Genomic DNA, 13,903 nt, shown 5'->3' with positions numbered 1-13,903 from the left:
TTTCATTCCATTCAATTCCCTTCCATTCCGCTGCATTCCACTCCACTTTTCTCCAATACACTACACTCCATTCCACTGCACTCCACTCCACTCACCATCACTTATTCCACTCCACTCCATTCCAGTCCAGTAAACTCCACTCCACTCCATTGCATTCAATTCTACTCCACTCCTGTCCAGTCCACTTCTCTCCATTCCCCTCGATTCAACTCCAATCCACTCCACTCCACTCCATTCCATTGCACTTCACTGCACTCCATTCCATTCCACTCCATTGCATTCCAATCCATTTCTATCCATTCCAATCCACTCCACTCCATTCCACTCAACTCCATTCGATTCCACTCCACTTCATTCCCTTGCCCCCCACTCCATTCCATTCCACTCCACTCCACTCCATTCCATTCTACTTCACTCAATTCCATTCCATTCCACTCCATTCCTCTCCACTCTACTTCATTCCACTCCACTCCATTCCATTCCGTTCCACTCCATTCCATTCCGTTCCACTCCATTCCATTCCATTCCACTCCACTCCACTCCATTCCACTCCATTCCACCCCATTACATTCCATTCCAATTCTTTCCACTCCGTTCCATTCCATTCTACTCCATACCAGTCCACTCTACTGCACTCCACTCCACTGCACTCCACTCCATTCCATTCCATTCCACTCCACTCCTTTCCATACAATTCCCTCCTTTCCATGCCACTCCATTGCACCCACTCCTTTCTAGTCCTCTCCATTCCACTCCACTCCATTCCATTCCATTCAATTCCACTGCACTCCAATCCATTCCACTCCACTCCACTCAATTCCACTCAACGTCTCTCCATTCCATTCCATTTCACTCCATTACATTCCACTTCACTCCATTCCAGTCCATTCCAGTCCATTCCACTCCACTCCACTCCACTCCAGTCTTCTGCATTCCATTCCACTCCAGTCCACTCTACACCTTTCCATTCCATTCCACTTCATTCTACTCCACTCCACTCCATTCCTGTCCAATATATTCCATTCATTTCCATTAATTTCCACTATATTCCATTGCACTCCATTCCTTTCCACTCCTTTCATACCCACTCCACTCCATTTCAGTCCTCTCCATTCCATTGCACTCCACTCCACTCCTCTCCACTCCACTCCATTCCATTCCATTCCTCTCCACTCCACTCCACACCATTCCTCTCCACTCCATTTCAGTCCATCCCATTCTACTCCACTATACTACATTCCACTCCACTCCACTCCATTCCACTCTACTGCCCTCGGTTCCGTTCCATTCCATTCCATTCCACTCCATTCCATTCCATTCCAATCCAATCCACTCTACTTCATTACACTCCAATCCATTCAATTCCACTCTACTCCAGTCCTCTCCATGCCATTCCACTCCACTCCATTCCACTCCATTCCACTCCGCTCCACTCCACTCCATTCCACTCCACTGCACTCCATTCCACTCCACTCCACTTCAGTCCATTCCATTCCATTTCTTTCCACTCAATTCAAATCCATTTCACTTCATTGCACTCCACTCCACTCCATTCCACTGCACTACTTTCCATTCCTATTCATTCCATTCCACTCCACTCCACTTACCTGCACGCTATTCCACCCCATTCAATTCCACTTCACTCCTTTCCAATCCACTCCACTCCATCTCACTCCAGTCTGCTCTATTCCATTCCATTCCATTCCACTGCATTCCATTCAATTCCTTTCTTTCGAGATTATCTCACTCTGTCACCCCGCCTGCAGTGCAGTGGCTCATTCTCAGCTCACATTCCATCCCGTTCTGTTCCGTTCCATTCCATTCTATTCAGTTACACTCCGCTCTGCTCCACTCATATCCACTCTATTCCATTCCATTCCTTTCCCTTCCATTCCATTCCATTCAATTCCCCTCCACTCCACTCCAATCCATTCCTTTCCATTCCACTCCTTTAGTTCGGGAGGATCTCCCTCTGTCACACAGGCTGTAGTACAGTGACACAATGTCAGCACACATTTCTTCAATCCGTTCTGTTCCATTCTTTTCTGTTCCTTTCTGTTCGATTCTGTTCCACTCCACTACGTTCCATGACATCCGATTCCATTCCATTCCAGTCCAGTCCACTCCACCCCACTCCACTCCACTTCATTCCATTCCATTCGTTCCCATTCCATTCCTCTCCACTCCACTCCGCTTCACACCACTGCAGTCTACACCATTCCATTCCGTTAAATTTCGTTCCATTCCAACGCATTTCATTCCATTCCTTTCTTTTGAGAGTATCTCACTCTGTCACCCAGCCTGGAGCACAGTGACGCAATCTCACCTCACATTCCATTCCGTTCCATTCTGTTCCTTTCCATTGTGTTCCACTTCGCTCCTCTCTGCTCTGCTCCAATCCGCACCATTCCATCCCATTCCCTTCCATTCCATTCCATTCCATTCCACTCAATTCCACTCTGCTCCACTCAAATCCATTCCATTCCGCTGCATTCCATTCCATTCCATTCCACTCCTTTCTTTTGAAAGGATCTCCTTCTGTCACACAGGCTCTAGCGCAGAGGCACCATCCCAGCAAATATTTCTTCACTCATTTCCATTCCATTCCGTTCAATTCCATTCCGTTCCATTCCATTCCATTTCATTCCCATCGACTCCAATCTGCTCCGTTCCATTCCATTCCATTCCGTTCCATTCCGTTCCATTCCAATAAATTACACTCTGTTCCACTCCAATCCATTCCATTCCATTCCATTCCTTTCCACTCCTTTCTTTTGACAGGTTCTCCCTTTGTCACACAGGGTGTAGCACTGTGGCACAATCTCAGCACACATTTCTGCATTTCATTCCTTTCCGTTCCATTCCGTTCAGTTCTGTTCCGTTCCGTCACGTTCCGTGTACTCCGTGCCACTCCACTCTACTCCACTCCACTACATTCCATTACATCTGATTCCATTCCACTCCTCTCCACTCGACTCCATTCCACGCCATCCCATTCCATTCTGCACCATTCCACTGCACTCAACTCCACCCCACTCCACTCCATTTCTTTCCATTCTGTTCTATCCAATTCCATTCCTCTCCACTCCTCTCCACACCACTTCACTCCACTGCAGTCTGCACCATTCCATTCCCTCCATTCCATTTCACTGCATTTCATTACATTCCTTTCTTTAGAGAGTATCTAACTATGTCATCCAGACTGGAGTGCAGTAGCACAATCTCAGCTCAATTTTCATTATTCCATTCCATTCCATTCCATTCCATTCCATTCCATTCCATTCCATTCCATTCCATTCCATTCCACTGCATTTAATTCCATTCCTTTCTTTCCACAGGATCTCACTCTGTCAGAAAGACTGGGGTTCAGTGGCACAATCTCAGCTCATATTTCTATGCACCTTTCCGTTCCATTCCATTCCATCCCATTCCATTCCATTCTGTTTCACTCCACCCCACTCCACTTCATTTCATTCCATTCCACTCCATTCCATTCCATTTCTTTCTTTCCACAGGATCACACTCTCTCACTAATGCTGGAGTGCAGTGGCACAATCTCAGTTCACATTTCTATTCACCATTGCATTGCATTCCATTCCATCCCATTGCATTCCATTCTAATTCACTCCAATCCACTCCCCTCAACCCCACTCCACTCCAATCCATACCATTGCATTCCAATGCATTTCACTTCATTGCATTCCATTCCTTTCTTTCTACAGGATATTAGTGTGTCACCCATCTGGAATGCAGTGGCACAATCTCAGCTCACATTACGTGTCAACATTCCATTGCATTGCATTCTATTCCATTGCATTCCATTCTATTCCATCCCATTCCATTCCACTCCGTTCCACTCCACTCCCTTCCACTCCACTCCACTACATTCCATTACATCTGATTCCATTCCTCTCCATTCCACTACCCTCCACTCCACAGTACTCCACTCCACTCCATTCCACTCCATCCGATTCCATTCCGTTTCATTCCATGGCACTCCAATCCATCCCACTCCACTGCACTTCATTCTGTTCCATTCCATTCCATTCCATTCCATTCCATTCCATTCCTCTCCATTCCCCTCCACTCCACTTCACTCCACTCCACTCCAGTTCACTCCATTCCATTCCATTCCATTCTATTCCATTCTTTCCTTTCGAGAATATCTCACTCTCTCATCCAGCCAGGAGTGCAGTGGCATTATCTCAGTTCACATTTCATTACTCCATTCCATTCCATTCCATTCCATTCCATTCCATTCCATTCCATTATATTACATTACACCAAATTCCACTCCATTCCACTCCAATTTATTTCATTCCATTCCATTTAATTCCACTCCTTTCTTTCGACAGGATCTCCCTCTGTCACACAGGCTGTAGCCTAGTGGCACAATCTCAACACACGTTTCTCCATTCTGTTCCCTACCGTTCTGTTCCATTCCGTTCCGTTCCTTTCTATTCCGTTCCATTCCGTTCCACTCCACTCCACTCCAATACATTCCATTACAACCGAATTCCATTCCACTTCATTCCACTCCTCTCCAGTCAAACGCACTCCACTCCACTCCATTCCACGCCATACCATTCCATTCTTCTCCATTCCACTTCAGTCCACACCACACCACTCCACTCCACTTCATTTCATTCCATTCTATCCCATTCCATTGTTTTCCATTCCACTCCACTCCACTTCACTCCACTCCACTACGGTCCGCTCCATTCCATTCCGTTCCACTACATTAAAATGTTTAGAGAGAATGCCACTCTGTCACCCAGCTTGGAGCGCAGTGGCACTATCTCAGCTCATATTGCATTATCCCATTACCTTCCATTGCATTTCATTTCATTGGATTCCATTCAATTGCATTTCCTTCCATTCCATTCCATTCCATTCCCTTCCATTACATTCCATTGCTCTCCATTCCATTACATTCCACTCCACTCCATTCAATTCCATTCCACTCCACTCCACTCCATTAAACTCCACTCCACTTCATTCCATTCCATTCAATTCCTCTTCATTGTATTCAACTCCAATGCATTCCATTCCACTCAACTGCATTCCATTCCACTCTACTCCATTCCATTCCACTCCAATCCATTCCATTCCATTCCACTCCACAAGATTTCACTCCAATCCACTCCATTGCACTAATTCCCATTCCATTCCACTGCATTCCACTGCACTCCACTACATCCCACTCCACTCCACTTCATTCTATTCCATTCCATTGCATTCCATTCCTCTTCATTCCACTCCACTCCACTCCACTTCACTGCAGTCTAGTCCATTCCATTCCATTCCATTCCATTCCATTCCATTCCATTCCATTCCATTCCATTCCTTTGCATTCCATTCCATTCCTTTCTATCGAGAGGATCCCACTCTGACACCAAGCGTGAAATGCAGTGGCACAATTTCAGATCACATTTCAATATTCCATTTCATTCCATTGCATTCCTTTCCATTACTTTCCATTCCATTCCATTCCATTCCATTCCACTCCATTCCACTCCACTCAACTCCCCTCCACTGCACTCCATTGCATTCCATGCCACTCTTCTAAACTGCACTCTACTCCACTCCTTTCCACTCCATTCCAATCCACTCCACTCCAATCCATTCCATTCCACTCCACTCCACTCCTCTCTACTCCTCTCCACTACACTCCATTCCATTCCATTCAATTCCATTCCATTCCTCTCCACTCCTTTCCATTCTACTCCACTACATTCAATTTCGTTCCATTACACTACCCTCCACTGCATTCCACTTCACTCCACTGCACTCCTTTCCACTAGACTCCACTCCATTCCACTCTACTCCATTCCATTCCACTCCACTCTATTCCCTTCAACTCCACTCAACTCCATTCCATTCCACTCCACTGCATTCCACTCCACTCCATTCCTCTCCACTCCACTCCATTGCATTCCATCCATTCCATTACACTCCTCTCCATTCCACCCCACTCCATTCCATTCCATTCCACCCCACTCCATTCCATTAAACTCCACTCCACTCCATTCTATTCCACCACACTCCACTCCATTCGAATTCACGCCACTCCATTCCACTCCCCTCCACTCCTTTCCACACCATTCCATTCCATTCTTCTCCACTCCGTTCCATTCCGTGACACTCCATTCCATTACATTCCACTCCAATCCGTTCACATCCGCTAAATTCCAATCCACTCCATTCCTCTAAACTCCACTCCACTGCACTCCACGCCACTGTACTCCATTCCATTCCATTGCACTCCATTCCATTGCATTCCTTTCTTTACACAGGATCTCACCCTGTCACAAATGCTGTAGTGCAGTGGCACTATTTCAGCTCACTTTTCTTTTCACCGTTCCATTGCATTCCATTCCATCACATTCCATTCCATTCTAATTCTCTCCACTCCACTCCACTCCATTCCATTCCACTCCATCCCATTCCATTCGACATCAGTCCACTCCACTCCAATCCAATCCATTCCAGTCCACTCCACCCCATTCCATTCCATTCCATTCCGTTTCACTCCATTGCATTCCATTCCTTTCTTTCGACAGGATATCACTGTGTCACCCAGGCTGGAATGAAGGGGCACAATCTCAGCTCACATAACGTATCAGCTTTCTATTGATTTGAATTCTATTACATAACATTCCATAGCATTCCATTCTATTCCATTCCATTCCATTCAATTCCATTCCATTCAACTGCATTCCACTCCATTTCACTCCACTCCTCTACATTCCATTACATGCTATTCCATTCCTCTCCATTCAACTCCACTCCACTCCACCTCACCACACTACACTCCATTCCACTCCATCTCATTCAATTCCTCTGCATTACACTGCACTCCACTGCATCTCCCTCCACTCCACTTCATTCCATTGCATTCCATCCCATTCCATTCCTCTCCATTCCAATCCACTCCACTTCATTCCACTCCACTCCACTCCAGACCACTCCATTCCAATCCATTCCATTCCATTCCACTCCACTGCATTCCTTTCCATTCATTTTTTTTGAGAGTATGTCACTCTGTCACCCAGCCTGGAGTGCAGTAGCACAATCTCAGCTCACATTTCATTATTCCATTGCATTGCATTCCATTCCATTACAATCCATTCCACTCCATTCCATTCCATTTCATTTCACTCCATTCCATTCCATTCCATTCCATTCCATTCCATTCCATTCCATTCCATTCCATTCCATTCTTTTAAGTTGTGTACCATTCCGTTCCATTCTCTTCCACTCCACTCCACTCCATTCCATTCCATTCCACTGCATTCCACACCAATTTTCCCCACTCCACTATACTTCATTCCACTGCACTCTACTCCACTCAAAACCACTCCATTCCACTCCACTCCATTCCAATGCCGTAAACTCCACTCCACTCCATTCCATTCCACTCCACTCCACTCCACTCCAGTCCACTCCACTTCACTGCATTCCATTCCATTCCACTTCATTGCCTTCCACTCCAAACCATTCCACTCCATTCCACTCCACTTCATTCCACTCCACTTCACTCTATTCCACTCCATCACACTCCATTTCATTGCTATCCATTCCACTCCACTCCACTTAATTCCACTCCACTCCATTCCACTCCACTCCTCTCCATTCCACTCCACTCCATTCCATTCCACTCCACTCCATTCCACTGCACTCCATTTCATTCCACTCCACTACATTCCATTCCACTCCACTCCATTCCATTCCGTTCCACTCCTATCCTTTCCATTCCACTCCATTCCATTCCGTTTCACTCTCCTCCATTCCACTGCACTCCATTCAACTTCTCTCCATTCCACTCCACTCCAATCCACTCCACTCTACTCCAGTCCATTCCATTCCACTAAACTCCTTTCCATTCCTTCCTTTCCACAGAATCTCACTCTGTCACAAGGCTGGAATGCAGTGGCACAATCTCAGCTCACCTTACTTTTCACCATTCGGTTACATTCCATTCCATCCCATTCCATTTCATTCCATTCCATCCCATTCCATTCCATTCTATTTCACTCCATTCCACTCCACTGCACTCCATTTGATTCTCTTCCATCCCAGTCCATTCGACTCCATTCCCCTCCACTCCACTTCACTTCAATCCATTCCACTCCATTCCATTCTATTCCATTCCATTTCATTCCATTGCATTCCATTCCTTTCTTTCGACAGCATATCACTGTTTCAAACAGGCTGGAGTGCGGTGGCACCATCTCAGCTCTCATTTCTTGGCAACATTCCATTGCACTGCATCCTATTACATTGCATTCCATTGCATTCCATTCCATTCTATTCCATTCCATTACACTTCGTTCTACTCCACTCCACTCCACTCCACTACATTCCATTACACCCGATTCCATTCCACTCCATTCCTCTCCTCTCCACTCCAATGCACTCGACTCTACTGCTTTCCATTCCAACCCATTATATTCCGCTCCATTCCACTGCACTTCACTCCATCTCCTTCCACTCCACTTCATTCCAAACCATTCCATTCCCTTCCATTCCTCTCCATTTCACTGCACTCCACTTCACTCTTCTCCACTCCAGTCCACTCCGTTCCATTCCATTCCATTCCATTCGTTTCTTTTGAGAGTATCTCACTCTGTCACTCAAACAGGAACGCAGTGGTAGAATCTCAGCTCACATTCCATTCCGTTTTATTCCGTTACATTCCCCTCTGCTATGCTCCAATCTGCTCCATTCCATTCCATTCCATTTCTTTGCACTCCAATCCATTCCATTCCATTCCTTTGGATTCCACTCCATTCCTTTGCATTCCACTCAATTCCACTCCGCTCCACTCCAATCTATTCCTTTCCATTTCATTCCATTCTCTTCCAATCCTTTCTTGCGACAGGATCTCCCTTTGTCACACAGGCTGTAGCGCCGTGGCACAGTCTCAGCACACATGTCTCCATTCCATTCCATTCTGTTCCGTTCTGTTCCATTTCATTCCGTTCCATTCCACTCCGTTTCACTGCACTCCACTCCACTCAACTACATTCCTTTACATCCGATTCCATTCCACTCCATTCCAATACTCTCCACTCCACCACACTCCACTCCATTCCATTCCACTCCATCCAATTCCAATCCACTCCTTTCCACTGCACTCCATCCCCCCCACTCACCTCACTTCATTCCATTCCATTCCATCCCATTCCATTCATCTCCATAACACTCCAGTCCACTCCATTCTATTCCATTCCATTTCATTCGAATCCACTCTACTCCAGTCCATTCCTTCCCTCTCCATTCCACTCCACTCCACTCCACTTCACTCCACTGCACTCCAGTCCACTCCATTCAATTCCATTGCATTCCATTCCATTCCTTTCTATCGAGAGAATTTGACTCTGACACCCAGACTGGCGCTCAGTGGCAGAATCTCAGCTCACATTTCGTTATTCCATTCCATTGCATTCCAATACATTGCATTCCATTCCATTCAATTCCATTGCATTCCAATGCATTCCACTGCATTCTGTTCCATTCCTATCCATTTCATTCCATTCAATTCTATTACACTCCACTTAACTCCACTCCAATCCACTTCACTCCTCTCCACTTCACTCCACTCCACTCCATTGCATTCCATTCAACTACACTAAACTCCACTTCACTCCAAACCATTCCACTCCACTCCAATCCACTCCAATCCAATCCATACCATTCCACTCCACTCCACTCCTCTCCACTCGACTCCATTCCATTCAATTCCATTCCATTCCACCCCACTCCATTCCATTCCACTCCATTACATTCCAGTCCATTCCATTCCATTGCTCTCCATTCCATTCCATTCAAGTCCATTCCATTCCATTCATCTCCATTCCATTCAATTCCACTCCATTCCGTTCCACTCCATTCCATGTCATTCCATTCCACTACATGTCATTCCACTCCACTCCATTCCATTCCACTGCACTCCATTCCATTCCAGTCCTCTCCACTCCCTTCCACTCCACTCAACTGCATTCAAATTCATTCCATTCCATTCCACTCTCCCCCATTCCACTCTAGTCCACTGTACTCCATGCTACTAGACTCCACTACATTCCATCCAATCCCATTCCTTTCCAACCCACTCCATTCCACTCCACTCCGTTACATTCAACTCCGTTCCATTCCACCCGACTCCATTCCACTCCACTCCATTCTTATCCACTCCACTCCATGTCATTGCACCCCACTCCAATCCATTCCAATCCACTCAACTCCATTCCATTCCACTCTACTCCATTCCACACAATTCCATTCCATTACTCTCCACTCCATTCCATTACATTATATTCCATTTCATTACATTCCATTCTAATTCATTCAACTCTGCTACATTCCAATCAACTGAATTCCTCTAAACTCCACTGCACTGCACTCAATGCCACTGCACTCCATTCAATTCCATTCCACTACATTCCATTGCATTCCTTTCTTTCCACAGGATCTCACTCTGTCAGAAATGCTGTAGTGCAGTGGACAATCTCAGCTCTCATTTGTTTTCACCATTCGATTGCATTCCATTCCATCCCATTCCATTCCATTCTAATTCACTCCACTCCACTCCACTCCATTCCATTCCACTCCATCTCATTCCATTCGATATCATTCCACACCACTCCAATCCAATCAACTATAGTCCACTCCACTCCGTTCTATTCCATTCCTTTCAATTTCATTCCATTGAATTCCATTCCTTTCTTTCGACAATATATCACTGTGTCACCCAGGCTGGAGTGTAGGGGCACAATCTCAACTCTCAAGACGTATCACTCCATTCCATTCCATTCCATTCCATTCCACTCCACTTCATTCCATTCCGTTGCAATCCACTCCACTACATTCCACTCCGTTCGACTCCATTATATCCCATTCCAATTCTTTCCACTCAATTCCATTCCATTCTACTCCATACCAGTCCACTCTACTCCACTCCACTCCACTGCACTCCATACCATTCCATTCCACTCCACTCCTTTCCATGCATTTCCACTCCTTTCCACGCCACTCCATTCCACCCACTCCGTTCCAGTCCACTCCATTCCACTCCACTCCATTCCATTCCATTCCATTCCATTCCACTGCACTCCAATCCATTCCACTCCACTCCGCTCGATTCTTTTACACTTCTCTCCATTCCATTCCATTTCACTCCATTATATTCCATTTCACTCCATTACATTCCATTTCACTCCATTCAAGTTCATTCCACTCCATTCCACTCCAGTCCACTCCATTCCATTCCACTCGAGTCCATTCTATGCCATTCCATTCCATTCCACTCCATTCTGCTCCACTCCATTCCTGTCCAATATATTCCATTCATTTCCATTAATTTCCACTCCATTCCATTGCGCTCCATTCCTTTCCACCTCTTTCCTCCCCACTCCACTCCATTTCACTCCACTCCATTCCATTCCACTCCACTCCACTCCACTCCATTCCATTTCATTCCACTCTACTCCACTCCAAACCGTTCCTCTCCAGTCCATTTCTGTCCATCCCATTCCACTCCACTATACTCCTTTCCACGCCACTCCACTCCATTCCACTCTACTGCACTCGGTTCCATTCCATTCCATTCCATTCCACTCCATTCCATTCCATTCCACTCCGTTCCATTCCATTCCACTCCGTTCCATTCCATTCCACTCCAATACACTCTAATCCATTAAACTCCAATCCATTCAATTCTACTCTACTCCACTCCTCTACATGCCATTCCACTCCACTCCATTTCATTCCATTCCATTCCACTCCACTCTACTCCTTTCCGGTCCACTCCACTGCACTCCATTCCACTCCACTCCACTGCGTTCCACTCCACTACATTCCATTCCACTCCACTCCATTCCATTCCATTCCATTCCATTCCATTCCATTTCATTCCACTCAATTCCATTCCATTTCACATCATTGCCCTCCACTCCACTGAATTCCACTGCACTCCATTTCATTCCAGTTCATTCTATTCCACTCCACTCCACTCGCCTGCATGCCACTCTACCCGATTCAATTCCACTTCACTCCTTTCCAATCCACTCCACTTCATTACACTCCACTCCATTCCTTTCCATTCCATTCCTTGCCACTTCACTCCACTCCATTCCACTGCACTCCACTCCACTCAACTACATTTCATTCTGCTGCATTCCATTCCACTCCATTCCACTCAACTCCATTCCATTACAATCCTCTTCATTCCATTCCATTCCATTCCATTACTCTCCAATCAAATCCATTTCACTCCAATGCACTCCATTCCATTCCACTCCACTCCACTCAATTCCACTCCACTGCATTCGGTCCATTCCATTCCATTCCACTCCACTCTATTCCACTCCACTCCACTCCATTCCACTCCACTCAACTACATTCCATTCCATTCCATTTCTTTCCACACCACTCTATCCCATTCTATTCCATTCCAGTCCCCTTTACTCCTTCCATTCCACTCCACTACCCTCCAATCCATTCCATTCCATTCTACTCCACTCAATTCCATTCAATTCCACTCCATTCCACTCCTCTCCCTTCCACCGAACTCCATTCAACTCCACTCCATTCCATTCCATTCCATTCCTTTCCACTTCACTCCAATCCATTCCACTCCAGTCTTCTCCATTCTACTCCACTTCATTTCCTTCCATTCCATTGCATTCCTATCCATTCTATTCCAGTCCATTCTCATCCATTCCATTCCATTCCACTCCATTCCTTCCCACTCTCCATTACACTCCTCTCCTCTCCATGTCACTCCATTACACTCTATTCCTTTCTACTCCAATGCACTCTAATCTCTTCCATTCCATTCGAATCCGTTCTACTCCACCCCACTCCTTTCTTCTCCACTCCGTTCCTTTCCATTCCATTCAATAGCATTCGATTTCACTCCACTCCACTCAACTCCACTCCATTCCATTCCACTCTTCTCCTCCCACTCCATTCCACTACACTACAATCCATTCCATTACACTCAACTCCATTCTACTCCACTCCACTGCTTCCACTCCAATCCATTCCACTCCACTCACTTCCACTCCACTCCGTTCAACTCCACTCCATTTCATTCCATTCCAGTCCATGCCACTCCACTCACTCAATTCCACTCCACTCCATGCCACTCAATGCCATCCACTCAATTTCGTTCCATTCCATTACACTACACTCCATTCCATTCAACTCCACTCCACTCCTTTCCATTCTACTCCACTCTACTCCTCTCCACGCCATTCCACTTCTCTCCATTCTTTTCCATTCCATTCCACTCCACTCCAGTCCATTCCACACCACTCTAGTCCATTCCTCTCCATTCCATTCCACTGCACGCCACTCCATTCCATTCCACTGCACTCCACTCGTTTCCATTCCATTCCTCTCTAATCCCTTCCATTACAGTACAGTCCACTCTACTCCAGTACACTCCACTCCATTCGATTCCACTCCACTCCATTCCATACCACACCATTCCAATCCACTCCATTCCATTCCACTCTACTCCACTCCATTCCACTCCACTCCACTCTATTCCTCTCCACTCCACTCCATTCCATTCCATTCCACTCCATTTCATTCCATTCCAGTCCATTCCAGTCCACTCCACTCCATTCCACTCCATTCCTTTCCATTCCATTCCACTCCACTACATTCCATGACACTCCTTTCCACTTCACTTCATTCCACTCCACTTCATTCCACTCCACTCCATTCCATTCCTTTGTATTCCATTCCATGCCACTCCACTACAGTCTACTCCACACCATTCCGTTCCAATTCACTCCACTTCACTCCACTCCACAACACTCCAATCCACTAAATTCCATTCCATTACATTCCATTCCATTCCAGTGTATTTGTTTCCATTCTTTTCTTTCGA

The sequence above is a fragment of the Pongo abelii genome, chromosome 14 (genome assembly GCF_028885655.2).
Source record: "Pongo abelii isolate AG06213 chromosome 14, NHGRI_mPonAbe1-v2.0_pri, whole genome shotgun sequence".
Classification (NCBI taxonomy): Eukaryota; Metazoa; Chordata; class Mammalia; order Primates; family Hominidae; genus Pongo; species Pongo abelii.
This window is presented reverse-complemented; position numbering follows the sequence as displayed.